This window comes from Oryctolagus cuniculus, chromosome 7, assembly GCF_051225735.1.
Source record: "Oryctolagus cuniculus isolate XC-2025 breed Fujian yellow rabbit chromosome 7, ASM5122573v1, whole genome shotgun sequence".
Lineage (NCBI taxonomy): Eukaryota > Metazoa > Chordata > Mammalia > Lagomorpha > Leporidae > Oryctolagus > Oryctolagus cuniculus.
Genome location: NC_142873.1, coordinates 22,711,225 through 22,725,721, shown reverse-complemented (window position 1 = coordinate 22,725,721; position 14,497 = coordinate 22,711,225). Strand labels below are relative to the sequence as shown.

The following is a 14,497-nucleotide window of genomic DNA, read 5'->3' as shown; positions in this document are numbered from 1 at the left end:
GAAACATTCGCGGGCAGGAATCCGGGGGGGAGCCGAGGCCGGCCGCGCCGGGTGTGCCGGGGAGGAGGCGCTCCCTGCGCGCACGGCTCTGTGTGTATGTGTGTGTGTGTGTGTGTGTGTGTGTGTTGTGCCCTTGTCTGGCGGCCGGCGTCCGCACCCTGCGGCCCGGCGCGGCGGCTGCGGGTGTTGACGAGGGCGCACGGACGGACGCCTCGCCCGGGGGCCTCGCTGCGCGGGAGCCGCCAGGCCTGCGCGCGTGCGTGGGGCCGGGACGCGGCCTGCGCTGCGCTCCGCTCCGCGCGAGGCTATTTCTGGGTATGTGGGTCTTTGTTTGCCTCTGTGTGAGAAAGTGAGGGCAGGAGGGCAAGTATTTCGGAAGGAGGGACGGGGACGGGGCTCAGAGAGCGCAGCGAGGGGGAAACGCGGGGCGAGGCGGCGCAGGGCCGGGCTGGGGGCTTCGGTGGGGGCGTCTGGGAAGCAGGAGACAAGCGGGGCTTGAGGGCCTAGGGGTGCGGACCCCGGAGGGGTCGGGCCCGCCTCAGCATCCCAGAGGAAGCCGGGGCGCAGGGTGGGGTGAGAGCGAGCCCCCGAAGGGGCGGTGTGCAGGGAGCTGGCAGTCCCTGGGGTGGAGGAGAGACAGGAAAGAGGAGGGGCGAATCCTGAGATCCCCAGACTGGGCGCCCTGGCCCCGCCCATGCCCCAAGGCCACGCCCCTATCTCCTCCTCCCGGAGGAGGGGCCCGTGGGCTTTGGGACGACAGAGGGTCAAGTTTAAGGGCCTGCTGGGGCTGTGGTGTCAACACAGGTGAGGGCGGGGCAACGGGACACCTACTTGAAGTTGGGCCCTGAAGACCCAGCATTGCCCTGGGGGTCCTGGCCCTCCTGCCTTGGGGAGTTCAGGACAAAGAACGCGGGACAGCTCTGCCCAGACTCTGCCTGCAGCCTGGTTTCCCTTGGGCCCGGACTGCGTGCCGGGCTGTGAGTGCCCATGTAGGTTCCCACTGTCTACTGAAAGGCAGAGAGGGTCTCTGCTTCAGGCTCTACCTCTGGCCTGGTGGGGGGGGACCCAGAAATTCCCCATTCCTACCAGGGCTTCACCCCAGGCCACTGCCCACCACCACCCACACACAGAGAAGCCCCGGCCATGGGGTAGCTTAGTGGTCAGCCACAGGCCATGAAGTGGCTGGTGGCAATGCATGAAGATTTGCTCCCATCAGCCCGCTAACCTCATCCCCCTCCACTCACCCCCATTTCTAAGCTCCTGTTCCTGCTCTTTCTCCTGGAAGACCCCTCCCTTCTGCCTGTCCACACCCAACCCTTAAAGCACGGTTCAGGCCCCTCCTCCTCCAGGAAGCCTTCCCTGGCATCACCCATGTGCACGGATCTTTCTCTTCTCCAAATGCCCATCGATGTCTACTCTGCCCCTTGGATTGGCCCTGGACTGATGTCTGCCTGATGATGTGCCCTGTGCTTCTTTGTGTGTTAGGTTTGCTTTCCCCAACAGATTTTGGGCCCCCGGAGTCAGAGCCTGGCCTGCAAGTCCCACTCTCCCCGCATGGCTGGGCACAGGCACCTGATAATACCAGATGCCTGAGGATGCTTGCAAAGCTCAATGGGCCATTCACCAGAAGGTGTGAATCATCACTGGCACCCCACCCACCCTGGCTGCTTCTAGAAGGGACACGGGAAACCAGAGGCCTTGGAGGTTCTGTGGCAGGGCGGGCACACACCTCTAGGTTTTATGTAAAGCTCAATGTTGAGTTATTTTGGGGGAGGAGACAGCAGAGGAGGTGACAGGTACCCCACCCAGCCTGGACAGCTGGGCGGTTTAAGGGAAGAGCAGGAGGGAGAGTGGGAACTCCCAGCCTGCGTGAGGTAGCCCTGGAGCAGGTTGCCATAGCAAATCAGAACATACAGGTGTCATCGTTTGTGTCCACATCCAAACAGAACAGGAATCATTCAAGCCCCCTCCCTTCCTCGGCCACCCCTCTGGGAGACACAGACAACGGACAGCTCAGGCATGCATGTCCCCCAACACACAGCAATACCAGCCCCAGCGGGACAAGGAGCCGCGGGGAACCGCACACACAGGCACCCCCTGGCCACATCCCATACGCGGAGGCCAGGTTCACTAGGCGCCCGCCAGCAGCCACGTTTGCGTTTGCATGCGGCTTTTACAGGGGCGCCGCTCGATGTGCCGACAGCGGGAGCCTGCAGGTCACAAAGCTGGGGCGGCCCCAAGTGCGAGGCCCGAGCCAGGCTCCCTCCTCGCAAAGGCTAGGATTCCCAACAGCTCTGCCCCAGAAGGGCGCGCGGCAGTGCCACGCCGCAGCCGCCGCCGCCGCCGCCGCCGCCGGCTCCTCCCGGGTGGGAAGGCGGCCCAGGGATTGCAGGCTGCACTCTGGGCGGGCAAGGGCGGCCGCGCGGCGGCCCGGAGCCGGAGTCCCCCCTGCCGTCCCCCCATCGCTGCTTCCCTCGCAGAAGCACCACCAGCACCAAATGGCAAAGCGCCGCTCCCCGCGCAGGGAGCGATGCGCCGCGGCCTGCGGGACGGGCTCGGCCGCCGCGCCCCCCACCACCGCGCGCCGGGGCGAGCAGGCGGCGGCCGCGGAGCTGGGGGGTCCTGCCGGCCAGGCCCGCGCCGCCCCTCCCTCGGCCCGCGCCGGGTCCCCGGCCTGGGCATGCGCACTGCGGCCTCCCGCCCGGTGAAGGTCAGCCCAGGGCCCAGCTGCAGGACTCCGCGGCGGCGGCGGCCGGGGGAGGCGGAGGGATGCGGGGAAGAGACTTAACTCCTTCCCTCCGGGAAGATGGCCACCGAGGCCCGCGCCTCGCCCGGAGTCCCGCCCTGCCGCCTTCTGCGGAGGTCCCAGCTCGGGGACACAGCTCAGGGGGAGCAGGAGGAGGAGGGGGCGCGGGGGAGAATGGCTGGAAGGAGAAGGGAGCTGGCTACGGGGAGAGGGAGGCAGGGAAGGGAGGAACAAAGGAAACAAGACCGGAGGGAGTAAGGCTGCCCTGGGAGAGGCTCTTTTCCCCCCCGCACCCCCAGCAATGAGCATTCCCTAGGAATAAAATCACCCTTACAGACCGGGCCACTTGGAGGTGTCAGGCCAGGGCCCCCTGGTTTCTGTGCTTTGGCCCATCCCTAAACCCAACCCCCCACTTTCTCCTCTGGTCACTAAAGCCAAGGCAGGGCATGCCAGCGGACCCAGGTCCAGTGCCCAGACATAGGAAGAGGGGACCCTGTGCTCAGCCCTCAGCAGTGGGCTGGAGGCTGGGAAGGCGTATCAGGCACAGCCCCGCCCCCCTCCTGGCTCCCCCCAGGCCAGGCCAGAGCAGCTGTGTGCCACTGATCCTGCTAGAATGTTTCTGTGCCTGGGACACCCTCCACAGCCCTTAAGGGGGATGTCTCTGTGTGACTCTGCCTTTGTGTGTTAGCTTTGCAAGCACACACACACACACACACACACACACGGAGACAAATACCTGAGAAAGAAGCAACACACAAAGGAAAAGTAGGACACCAAAACAGTTGAGTGACCTTGGCCTAGTCACTTTCTCCCCTCCCTTCTTCAGGAGTAAAGGGAGGGGCTTAGGCCAGAGGATTCCTAGGGCCCTTCCTGCTCTGAAACCAAGGATTCCATAAGGCAGAGATGGGGACCAAAGTGGACAAGAGGGGTCACACACAGAACACAGACCATCCCACCAGAGTCGCTGCTGCTGCCGCGGGGAGCAAAGGCTTCTCCCAGCTTCAGCACCCCTTCTCCATGAAGTCCTCAGGGGCACCCCCAATGGCTCCCTCCCTCCTCTCCTCAGTCCCCCTGGCTGGGCGCTGTTCCTTGTCACACAGCCGGTCGCATCCTGCCAGGGGAGAAAGGCCTTACCTGGGGGTCCCCAGGGTCCTGCTTGGTAGGCAGGTGCATGATAAAGGTTAGCTGAATGAATAAATCCTCCTTTCTCTTTGCCTGCGTGGGTTTCCTCAGTCTAATGGGATGCTCCCTGACACCCCTCCCACCCATACACACCACACCACACACACACACACACACACACACCGCACAATGAACTGCAAACATCGGGAGCTGAAGCTGCCGGTTGCCGGCGGGCTGAGAGCCGGCCTCTGGGGCTCCAAGCATCCCGCAGGCACAGGCAGAAGGCACACTCTGGATTTACATCGGTTTTCTCTCATCCCCTCACGGCCACCGTTAATGAGGTGGTCTCTTGTAGCAGGTCACGCCCAGCAGCTTGCGACACTACACAAAGACGGCCGCACAGCCTGTTCCCATCACCAGAGGACCGGCTGTGTGGGAAGGCAGTGTTTATGGGGGATCCTGAGGGGCGCTCTGTGGGCTCCTGGGCACGGCTCCAGATGGAGGGAGCTGTCTGGCACAGCCATCCTCACTCTGCCCAGCACCTCTGGGTTCACACCTGGCTGTGGCTGAACCCCAGGACAAAAGCAAGGGGGACGTGTGCCCAGGGCTTCCAAGATGCCACAGAGCAGCCAGTCTGGGAGCCCGGGCGCCCTCTCAGGTCCTGATGGGGCAGGGTGGGGGGTGAAGCCCACTCGTCCTGCAACACCCTGTGTCGCCGGCTGAAGCCCCCACTCCTGCTCTGCTCCCGCAGTGTCCCAAACGCTGGAGGCTGCAGGCGAGTCACCCAGTCTGGGTTCCAGAGTCTTCACTGCATTGGCTGCTGCGGATGGGGACCCGATTCAGGAAGCCGCCTCCTGACTTCCTGTGGCCTAGGGGTCAGCTCGTGCTTGTTGGTGTGGCCCTGGGAGTGCCACTTCCTCCTCGGGGCGGGGGGGGGATGCTTGCCCTCATCCGTGAAATGAGGGGACGCCAGCACACCATCCCCACTGCCGGGCCGTCCACCCTGGGCTCGGCTCTCCCTCCTGGGCTGGGCTGGGCGGCCTTTGGCAGTACCTCTTCCAACTGTCCATGCCGCTCCCTGCAGCTCCTGGGCCCCAGGCCGCCTCTTTCCAGAGCCCCAGCCCAGCCCCTCCAGGCTCCTCTGTCCTACGCAGCTCAGAGTCAGGAAAGCCTTCCTGGGGGCCTCCTGTCCCGCTCCCCCCTCCCCCCTCCCAGGAAGCTTCTGGGGACTTGTGAGGCAGGAACAGGCCTCAGCTCTGGCCAGGTGGCCACAGGGATCTCTGCCAACCACTACATTCTGAAGTCTGGGACGCCACCTGAGCAAAGAAAACTGAATAGGGGGAAAATGCATCTGCGTTTCCTTAAGACCTTCGCAGGGGAAAGTAAACCCACTAGTGCTGGGCAGCAGAATGTATAAATAGAACACCGCGGAGCCTGGCCTCCTGCATGTCTTCCACTCCCCCAGGAGGGACAAGGGCGAGCCCGCTCCCAGGTCTGTGTGCACAGGCCCAAGACAGCCTGGACCACTCTCCCCCAGCCCCCACCGTCCCTCACCACTCACCTGCCCAGGGCACCAAGTGGAATCCCCTGATGCCCCTCACCCCTGACCCAGCCTCCCTGCCTGCACGCTGAGCCCTGCGGGGTCTATGCACCCCCTCCTCTGCTCCCCTCTCACCAGTCCCTGAAACGCGGTCCCATGTGGTTTGTCACAGATGGAATTCTCCATTTGCCACCTCCCAGTGGCAACACAGGGTGTCCTGCTTTCCCAGATGCCCCCACCCCCGCCCCAGGCAGTAGCTGTGATCTACCCAGAGTCCCCCTACCACTGGCCTCAGGGTGGGCAAGGACCCTCATTGCTCCTCACTGCTGTTCCAGACTTTGCATCTCAACCCCATATAGAGAGCCTTTGTTTCCAGAAGATTCTGGCTCCTGGCTCATGCCGCTCTCCAGAGCACGACTCGTGTCCTACTTCTTGCCAATCTTTGGGGTGCACATGCACAGTACCCCCAAGTTCCCTGGCTACTCCTTGTCTAGTGATTCTGCACCCCGCCAGGGGTCCTCTCGTAGACAACTGTGGCCCCCTCCACCTTCAGTCCCCTGCACTCCACTCTCCTTTCTTCTCAGCTCACTCTGACCCCCGAATTCTGTGACCCCTATGGAACCACTGATCCACTTCTCTGACCTGCACCCCTCATCACAGCCACTCCTTCCTCTCTTACACGTAATCTTGTTCAATTACAGCAACATAACCTCACGTGCATTGGCACATGTTTAACTCAGTGGCTGGGTTTGCATCCCAGCTCTGGCTCCTGACTCCAGTTTCCTGCTATTGCAGACCCTGGGAGGCAGCAGATGACGGCTCCTGTAACCAGGCTCCTGCCACCATGTGAGAGACCTGGATTCAGTTCTGGGCTCCCAGTTTCAATCTGGCTTAGCCCCCTGGCTGTTGTGAGCATTTGGGAAGCGAATCAGCAGATCAGCACTTGCTCTTTCTCTCTCTCTCAAATGTATATATATATTAAAAGAGTTACATGCACTCCTGTCTGCACCTGTGCACCTGAATGTGGTCCGAGAAACACACACATGACCTGCTGGGCTCCTGGCTGATCAGGAGCAGCACCTGGCCTCGCCTGGCCTCACCTGGCCTGGTGCTGCGGGCAGTTCCACTCTTCCTGCAGCTAATTCACACCCAGTGCCCCTCCCTCAGGAATGTGTCACATCTTCTCCCCCTCCAGCCTGCTACACCTTTGCACCACTCTCTGCTCCCAGCTGATGCTCTCGCTTCCCACTTTACTGGGAAAATGGAAGCTTCTCAAAGAACAGCCAGAGACTCCCGCCACATCCTCCCACCTACCAGCGACTAGGGGACCCGGCCAGACACGAGTTCCCTATGCTCCGACAGATAGCAGCCACGCCTTCCTGTGCCAGCTCCCTCTCTCTCACGCGCCCAAGGACATTGCTAGAGATTCCCACAGCCTCGTATCACCACCTTTCCCTCTCCACTGCATTGTTCCGTGAGCACACACAAGGACTGTTCTTTTCCCCGTGTGACACCTCTCGCACCCCCACCTCCCCTAGAGGCGACTGGTCAGCTGCAGCAGACTTCATTGGAACCGTCCATATTTTCTGGCTTCAATTCTCCCTGGATCCCACTGCAGACGCCCCGTCAGGGTCACTAAGCTCAAACTTAGCACATCCAAAATGAAACTCCTGCTCTTTCGCCGCAAACTGCCTAGCCACTGCCTTCTTTCTGCTTCCAATTGCTCAGGACTGCAACCTTGGGGTCATCCTGGAATCCTTTCCTTCTCTCACACCCCACGTCCAATCTGAAAGCAAACCTTGTTGACTCTGGATCCAGAATCCAGCCACTTCTCACAGCTCCACTGCTGTCTCCCTAGGTCCAAACCACAGCTACTGAATAGCCTGCTTCCAGCCTGTCCCCCCCAGCCCCCACCACCATGTCAACATGGTAACCAGAGTGACTTTTATTTTTTATTTATTTGAAAAACAGAAGAGAGAGAGACACACACACAGAGAGAGATACAGAGAGAGAGACAGAGACAGAGACAGAGAGAGAGAATATTCCATCTTCTGGCTTATCCCCCAAATGGCCCCAATGGCTGGGGCTAGACCAGCGATAAGCCAGGAGGGTGGCAGGGACCCGAGCCTTTGGGCTATCTTCCATTGCCTTCCCAGGTGCACCAGTAGGGAGATGGATTGGAAGCAGAGTAGCTTGGACTCAAACCGACCCTCCAATATGGAGTGCAGCTATGCTGCAACTCTGGCCCCCAAAGTAACCCATTAAAAAGGGAGTCAGACTATGCCATTTCTCTGCTTGAGACCTTCTGTGGCCTCGTGGGTCTCTGGAACCTTCAGGTACTTGCCAGTCTCCCTCTCCCACTTGCTGTCCCCTCTGCCTGGGATGCTGTTCCTCCAGTGGCTGCATGGCTGAGTCTTCACCTCCAAGTGTCCCCTCCTCAACAAGGCACAATCTGTCCGTCCTATTAAGAACGTCAGCACCCCCTCCATCCACACTCCTTAACTCTTCTAATCTGTTTGATTTTTTCCCCAATGGCACTGTTCCCCTTCCACTGTCCTATACAACCTACTATGTTAGAGTTTAACTTCTCTTTTCCCCCATCAAAATGTAGGAACCTCAAAAGGCAGGGACCTTTACGTGCACAATGCACTGAAAATCCCTAAGTGTCTGGCCCACAGTAGAGAGTCCAATAAATCAAAGGTACAGGGGAGGAGAGGCCACTGGGAGGCACTCAAGGCTCCCCGAGTGCTTCCTCACGCAGGCTGAGGGTGTAGTCTGAGCATCATCTTACATTTGCATAGCACTTAAGTGCCCAAGCACTTTCACACACGTTAACCTGGCCAGTCCTTTACAGATGCCCTATCAGGTGCGTGGCGGGACTCCCATTCCAGAGAAAAGCAAGTTGGGGGCCAGCGCTGTGGCATAGTGGGTAAAGCTGCTGCCTTTGGTGCCAGCATCCCATGCAGGCAGCAGCTGGAGTCCCGGTTGCTCCACTTCTGATCCAGCTCCCTGCTAATGGGCCTGGGAAAGCAGTGGAAGATGGCCCAAGTGCTTGGGCCCCTGCACCCACATGGGAGACCTGGAAGAAGCTCCTGGCTCCTGGTTCCATACTGGCTCAGCTTTGGCCATTGCACCCATTTGGGGAATGAACCAGTGGATAGAAGCTCACTCTCTCTTTCTCTCCCTCCCTTTCTGGAACTCTGCCTTTCAAATAAATCAATAAATCTTTGACAAAAAATAAATCAATAAAGACAAGCAGGATAAGACTCTGAGAAGCCAAGGGACTTGGCCAAAATCACTGTGCTATATCGTGGGGCAGGCAAATGCTGCCAACCAGGTCTCCTGACCTCAAGGCCCTGTGGTTTCCTTCGTCCCAAGCTTCCTCTCCAGCATCTTCTTGCAGAGCGCTTGCCCGTTGGCCAGAGTGGCAGAACCATGAACGCTGGTACCCTCCACCCTCCCCAAACATCTACCCGTCTTTTTTTTTTTTTTTTTTTTTTTTTTTTGACAGGCAGAGTGGACAGTGAGAGAGAGAGACAGAGAGAAAGGTCTTCCTTTTTGCCGTTGGTTCACCCTCCAATGGCCACCGCGGCCAGCGCGCTGCGGCTGGCGCACTGCACTGATCCGAAGGCAGGAGCCAGGTGCTTCTCCTGGTCTCCCATGGGGTGCAGGGCCCAAGCACTCGGACCATCCTCCACTGCACTCCCTGGCCACAGCAGAGAGCTGGCCTGGAAGAGGGGCAACCGGGACAGAATCCGGCACCCCAACCGGGACTAGAACCCGGTGTGCTGGCGCTGCTAGGTGGAGGATTAGCCTATTGAGCTGCGGCACCGACCCCATCTACCCGTCTTAAAGGAGGAATCAGGATTGCCGGAGATTGGTACATTTAGGCTGAACTACCCTCAATACCTTTCAAAACACGCCCCCACAATCTCACGCAAACTGTGTCAATGCAAATCCCAGAAAAGTTGCCACCAAGGTGTCTGAAATTCCAGTGCACTTGAGGAGGTCCCCTTAGTTCTTGTGTAAACATGACTTTGTAGCCAAAAAACCACATCCTAGTCAAACCTGGAACATCGCTCATCCTGGGGCTTCCCCCGGCCTTACAGATGGACACGTATGTGTGGCCATGTAACTCCTGTGGAAGCTCGCACGCAGAATGCCCCCAACACCCTCCCTGTTGCACCTCAGCCCCTCCACCTCCTGTCCTGTAGGAGACTGTGGTCGCCCAGACACAGGCCAGGGGTGTCCTGGGACAGCCCTGGCCACCTTGCCCTGTGTCCTGAAGCCACTTGGTGGCCACAGGTTTAGGAAACTTGGAGGGTCCAACTTGATCCCCTAAAGGTTAGGAAAAGCGATGTGAACAGGCAACAGGCTGCAGCTATGCCAAATGGACCACCGCTTTCTTGAAGAACCAGGCAGAAGTAGGTGCGACCGAGGGGATGTGGCCTCTAAGGCTTGTCCATCCCCAGGGATTTCGCAGCCAGAGCCAGGCTTACACACAGCACAGCCTGTAGGTCAGCATGTCAGTGCTTCACTCTTGGCTCAACAGCTTTAGCAGCAGCCAAGAAGCCTCTTGAAGATTCACCACAGGCAGATGGGAGGGAGGAGACAAGGGGGGCTCTTCCCACGGCCTGGAACTGCTTGGTGCAGCACCTGTGGTCTCCACAAACCTCGTAACAAAAGCTAGCAGCTGCATCGCGAGGATAACTAACAGGCAGGGAGCCCTTGCTCCCAGAACTGGGCTCTGGGAGTGGGTGGGTGGGGTGGGAGGACAGGTGTTGGGGGGAGGCGGGGCAGGGTTTCGACAGCTGCTCACTGCTCTGGTTTTTCTGGGGTCCTGGTCTCCCCCCGCCACTGCCCCAGTCTGCATGGTGTGATGGCCCTGAGCTTGGATCCTAGAATGGGGTTTCTCCATTTTGGCACTGTTGGCATTTGGGATAGGTGTCTATTGGCAGGACTGTCTTGTGCACTGGGGGTGTTGGGAGCACCCCTGGCCTCTATCCAGTGTATCCTCCCAGCAGCACCCCGTGTCTGCAAAGCAGGGGGCCCCGCACTGACAGACAGGTGGATGTGAGGACACATGGGGTCGGGGGGGGGGCAGAATTCAGCACAGTGGCTGCCATGAATCATCCCTGGTGGCTGTTTTCATTAGCTTCCTGATGCTCCTATCTGCCTGGCCCGTGGTGCTGGACTCCCTGCACTGAGCTGGCCCCGGGGGCCTGCTGGCTCGTGCTGTCTTGCCAGTCCGCGGTGGAACCAGGGAGTCCTCAGAGCCCGTTGCTAGTGGGGCCATCAATGCCATGAAGGGCGCAGGTAAGGGGCTCACCCCAGCTTTTAGTTGCCGGCCGGATGACTGATAGTTCAGTGATGCATTATGGGAGCCCTGGGCTTCCCACAAACCACTCAGGTATGTCTCTGAGTAGAAGACAGCCAAGAACAGTGTGAGCATTGGGAAGCCCGTGACCCTGAAAAAGTGGGGGAGACCTGCAGGAGCAAATGGACGGGGTGTGAGCCCAAGAAGAAGCTCCAAGGCCACGTGCCGGGCCTAGGAAAGCCGAGGTTTGGGAAGGGCTGAGAGAGGCTCCAGAGGCCAGGCCGGGGCTCCTCCCACACCTGCACTCCCCTCCCTGGCCGTGAGACACAGCCTCTGCCCCGGGGACCTCATGGTCATGGAGAAAGCTAAGACCGATGGCTTTGTGCCAAGTGTGTGGAGGTGCAGAGTGAGCAGGGAGGAGGGGCCCCCGACAGGGCTGGGCAGGGCTGCCCAGAAAGCTTTCTCAGAGCAGTACCTGAGCAGCACCCTGAGCCAGCAGCCGGGAAAGGCCCAGAAGGGGCGAGAGGCTCACGGGAGTACAGGGCATCTAGGGTTTCAGAAGTCTTTTGCTCCTTTGGGCACCCTGTAGGGGCCAGGCCAGAGCCTCCCTCCTAAGACCCATGCTTTATCCTGACAAGGGATGTATGAATGGCAGGACGGGCAGGACAGGTGCCCAGCACAGCTGAACAGGCTAAAGCAGTCCAAGGGAAGCTGACTCCTGACACCTTTACATCCGTCGGTTCAGTAAATGCTCACAACCCCCTACCAGGTAAGTATGGCCATTAACTCACCTTGCAGGTGGCGATCTAACAGATCTAACACCCAGAGAGACCAAATGACTGGCCCAAGGTCACACAGTCAGCAGGGGATGGAACTGGGATTCCCCACCACCACCAGCCCCCATGCCAGGTGGCTTGTCCCCAGCCCTGGTGCTGCAGGCAGATGTGAGGGGAGAAAGTGGGGAATGTTCCAGAAACCCCTGATAAACTGGCTTTTTCTAACTAAAAAAAAGTCAAGGGGAGTTCTGAGTTTTTTTTTTTTTTTTTTTTTTTTTTTTTTTTTATCAGGGCTGAGGCTATAACTTCCAGCCCAAGAGGCAGCCGGGGAGTGAGGCAGGACAGGAGACAGGCAGGATGTCCACTTGTCCATGCAAGCCCCACTTCTGCTGCCAAAGCGGCCTCCTCACCAGGTCTCAGTCACATCCCTGAAGCCCTGTCTTTGCTGCCTGGACCCTGCCTGGGGACTGAAAGCCCTGATCCTCCTCCGCGCTCTGCTGTATCTCCACACCCACCGAGCTGGCCCCAGGGTCCTGCCATTGTCCACGCTGTGTTGTTTTAACATCGTCCTCTCCCTTCGCCCTCATACAAGCGTCTTCAACAAGCTCATGGAACTGCATATTATGGAAAAAAATATGCAGGGATTTCAATTTTTTTTGCACCAAAACCTACTTATTTTTCAATTCCATTTTCGTACAGACCTTGGAAAGTGACGTCATATTCACTGCATAGGCAGCTCTCTGGATTCCACTTCTAAAAGATCTCTCAAGCCCATTGGCTCCTCTGCATCTCCTCGGCCACCACCCTGGGCCTGGCCATCTCTTTGGAGGACCAATGGGCCCACTTCTTCCCCCTGTTTCTCTCCATCTTGCTTTCCACGCCATAGCTAAAGTGGTCTTTGCAAAAACGATGCATCCTTGCTTAAGATCTGACAAGGGTTTCCACACTAGAGTCCACAGTCCTTGCCAGAACCCACAGGATGGAACCCACCCTATGGGTGCCATTAGCCCCACTGACTCCCTCGCTGGTCTTCCAACTCATCAAGTCCCTGCCCACTTCAGAACCTTTGCCCATGCCAGTCCCTGATCTGGAATGAACCATCAGCTCCTTGGGACTGAAGGCCAGGCTCCTGAAGACAGGATTTGGTCCCCATTATGGTTTGGACACTAGTTTGGTTATCCCCTGAAGACCTATGTGTTAGGTCTTGATCCCTAGAGTCAGGTGTTAATGGATTAAGGATGGAACTCAATCCTATTACAGTGTCTGAAGGCAGCAGATGATTAGACACAGTGAATCATGGTGGCTTTATAAGGAAAGGGGGAGTGTGCTCCCTGTCTCACTCTCTGGCTCCTCCTTGCCCTCTCTACCACTGTCGGCCTCCACCACATCAGGTTCCAGACTAATGGGGACCCCTGATCTTGGGTTGATCTTAAACAGTCACCTGCATCACTCAACCCGATGCAGGATGGGCTGTGGCTTGGCGGAACCACTGGCTTTGGTAGCAGTGGTGAGAAGCCAACACTACAGCCACGTCCAAGGGCACACGGTGGACTCCATGGAGTTCTGGGAGCTCCAGGGAGCTGCACCCATGTCTCTAGCAGAGGCAGAGGTAGCATCAGCAGCCAGGGCCCCGCAGCAGCAGCAGCGACAGTGGTGAAACTGGCTGCAGGGGCAGGACTGGGGCTAGTGAGACGGGGAGGCACAGCAAATGCCCAGGGTAACTGCAGGAACCGGAGGGCTGGAGGCCTCTCTTGGGCTCTGTGCATTCTCACAGGAGGAACACTGAACCAGGTGAGGAGCAGCCACTCCAATGGCCCAGGAGCCCGGGATTCGGCCGTGGCAGGGGGTCAGCTTGCCCCTTGGGGTCTCGGTTCTTCCTGTGGTGGTCATGACTCAGGGATCTGAGCCCCAGCCACCTCCCTAAGATTCTGGCCACCCAGATCTCGTGTCCTCCCAGCGCCCAAGACACATCTGAAGGCAGCTGTCAGTCCTCCTGTTATAGGTGGGACTGGGTCTCCCCCAGGACCTCAGAATGTGATCCTTCTGGGAATCAGGTCTTCTACAGAGGTGGTCAGGGTCAAACGAGGTCTCCCCCTGAGTATCCTGCCTGCCTGGAGCCACAGAGAGCAAGGCCCACAACCTGGTGCTTCCCTGGCACAACCCAGAGTGGAACCTGCTGGGGCTGCAGACCAACTCTGAGTCTTCATCCACTACTGACGGACAGAAGGACAAAAGGACTAAGCCATGGGGCCCTCTCAGCCTCGCCTCTTCATCGTGAACATGTGCTGTCTCACTGGGCTACGGCAAACAGCAAAATCGCCCCGAGACGCCATCTGTGAACGTTCAGCTGACGTCACACGGGGCTGAATAAGTCACCCAGCCTGCTTCGGGTGGGTATTGAGCTTGCTGTCAACTTAAACTCATTTTTTTTCCTGTTCAGATTGTGACAAAACATGTCTCCTGTCTCATACTTGCAAAGTTGCCTGTCCCCATTCAAGACCAGACACTGGGGCTGGCGCTGTGGCACAGGGGGTAAAGTCGCCACCTGCAGTGCTGACATCCCATATGGGCGCCAGTTCGAGTCCCGGCTGCTCCACTTCCAATCCAGCTCTCTGCTATGGCCTGAGAAAGCAGTAGAAGATGGCCCAAGTGCTTGGGCCCCTGCACCCACGTGGGAGATCCGGAGGAAGCTCCTGGCTCCTGGCTTCTGATTGGCACAGCTCTGGCCACTGCGACCAATTGGGGAGTGAGCCAGCGGATAGAAGACCTCTCTCTTTCTTTCTGGTTCTCCTTCTCTCTCTATGTAACTCTGGCTTTCAAATAAATAAATAAATCTTTTTTTTTAAAGACCAGACACTTAGGTTATTACTGCTGATATTCATCTTGCAGGAATTATCCCAGTATTCCAGCTGACTGAGAGAGCATTCGAATCTCACTTCTGCGTTCCAATACATTTACCACCTTTTCTAGCTGTGCCCCATTCATAAATCCAGTGA

The 14,497-nt window shown here is 58.4% G+C and overlaps 1 protein-coding gene and 1 long non-coding RNA gene across 4 annotated transcripts in view; one reads left to right on the top strand and one right to left on the bottom strand.

Annotated features, from left to right (window-relative positions):
- Positions 1-14,497, bottom strand: part of SMARCD3 (SWI/SNF related BAF chromatin remodeling complex subunit D3) — a 36,501-nt gene that overhangs the window by 10,085 nt on the left and 11,919 nt on the right. The window lies entirely within an intron of this gene.
- LOC149125369 (uncharacterized) lies at positions 98-14,339 on the top strand. 2 transcript variants are annotated; one of them, XR_016210400.1, is made up of 4 exons: positions 98-315; positions 11,364-11,494; positions 13,556-13,891; positions 13,981-14,339. It is a non-coding gene; the product is annotated as an uncharacterized LOC149125369 (long non-coding RNA). The 2 variants fall into 2 exon arrangements; XR_016210401.1 differs by lacking the exon at positions 13,556-13,891 and having other exon boundaries at positions 13,942-14,339.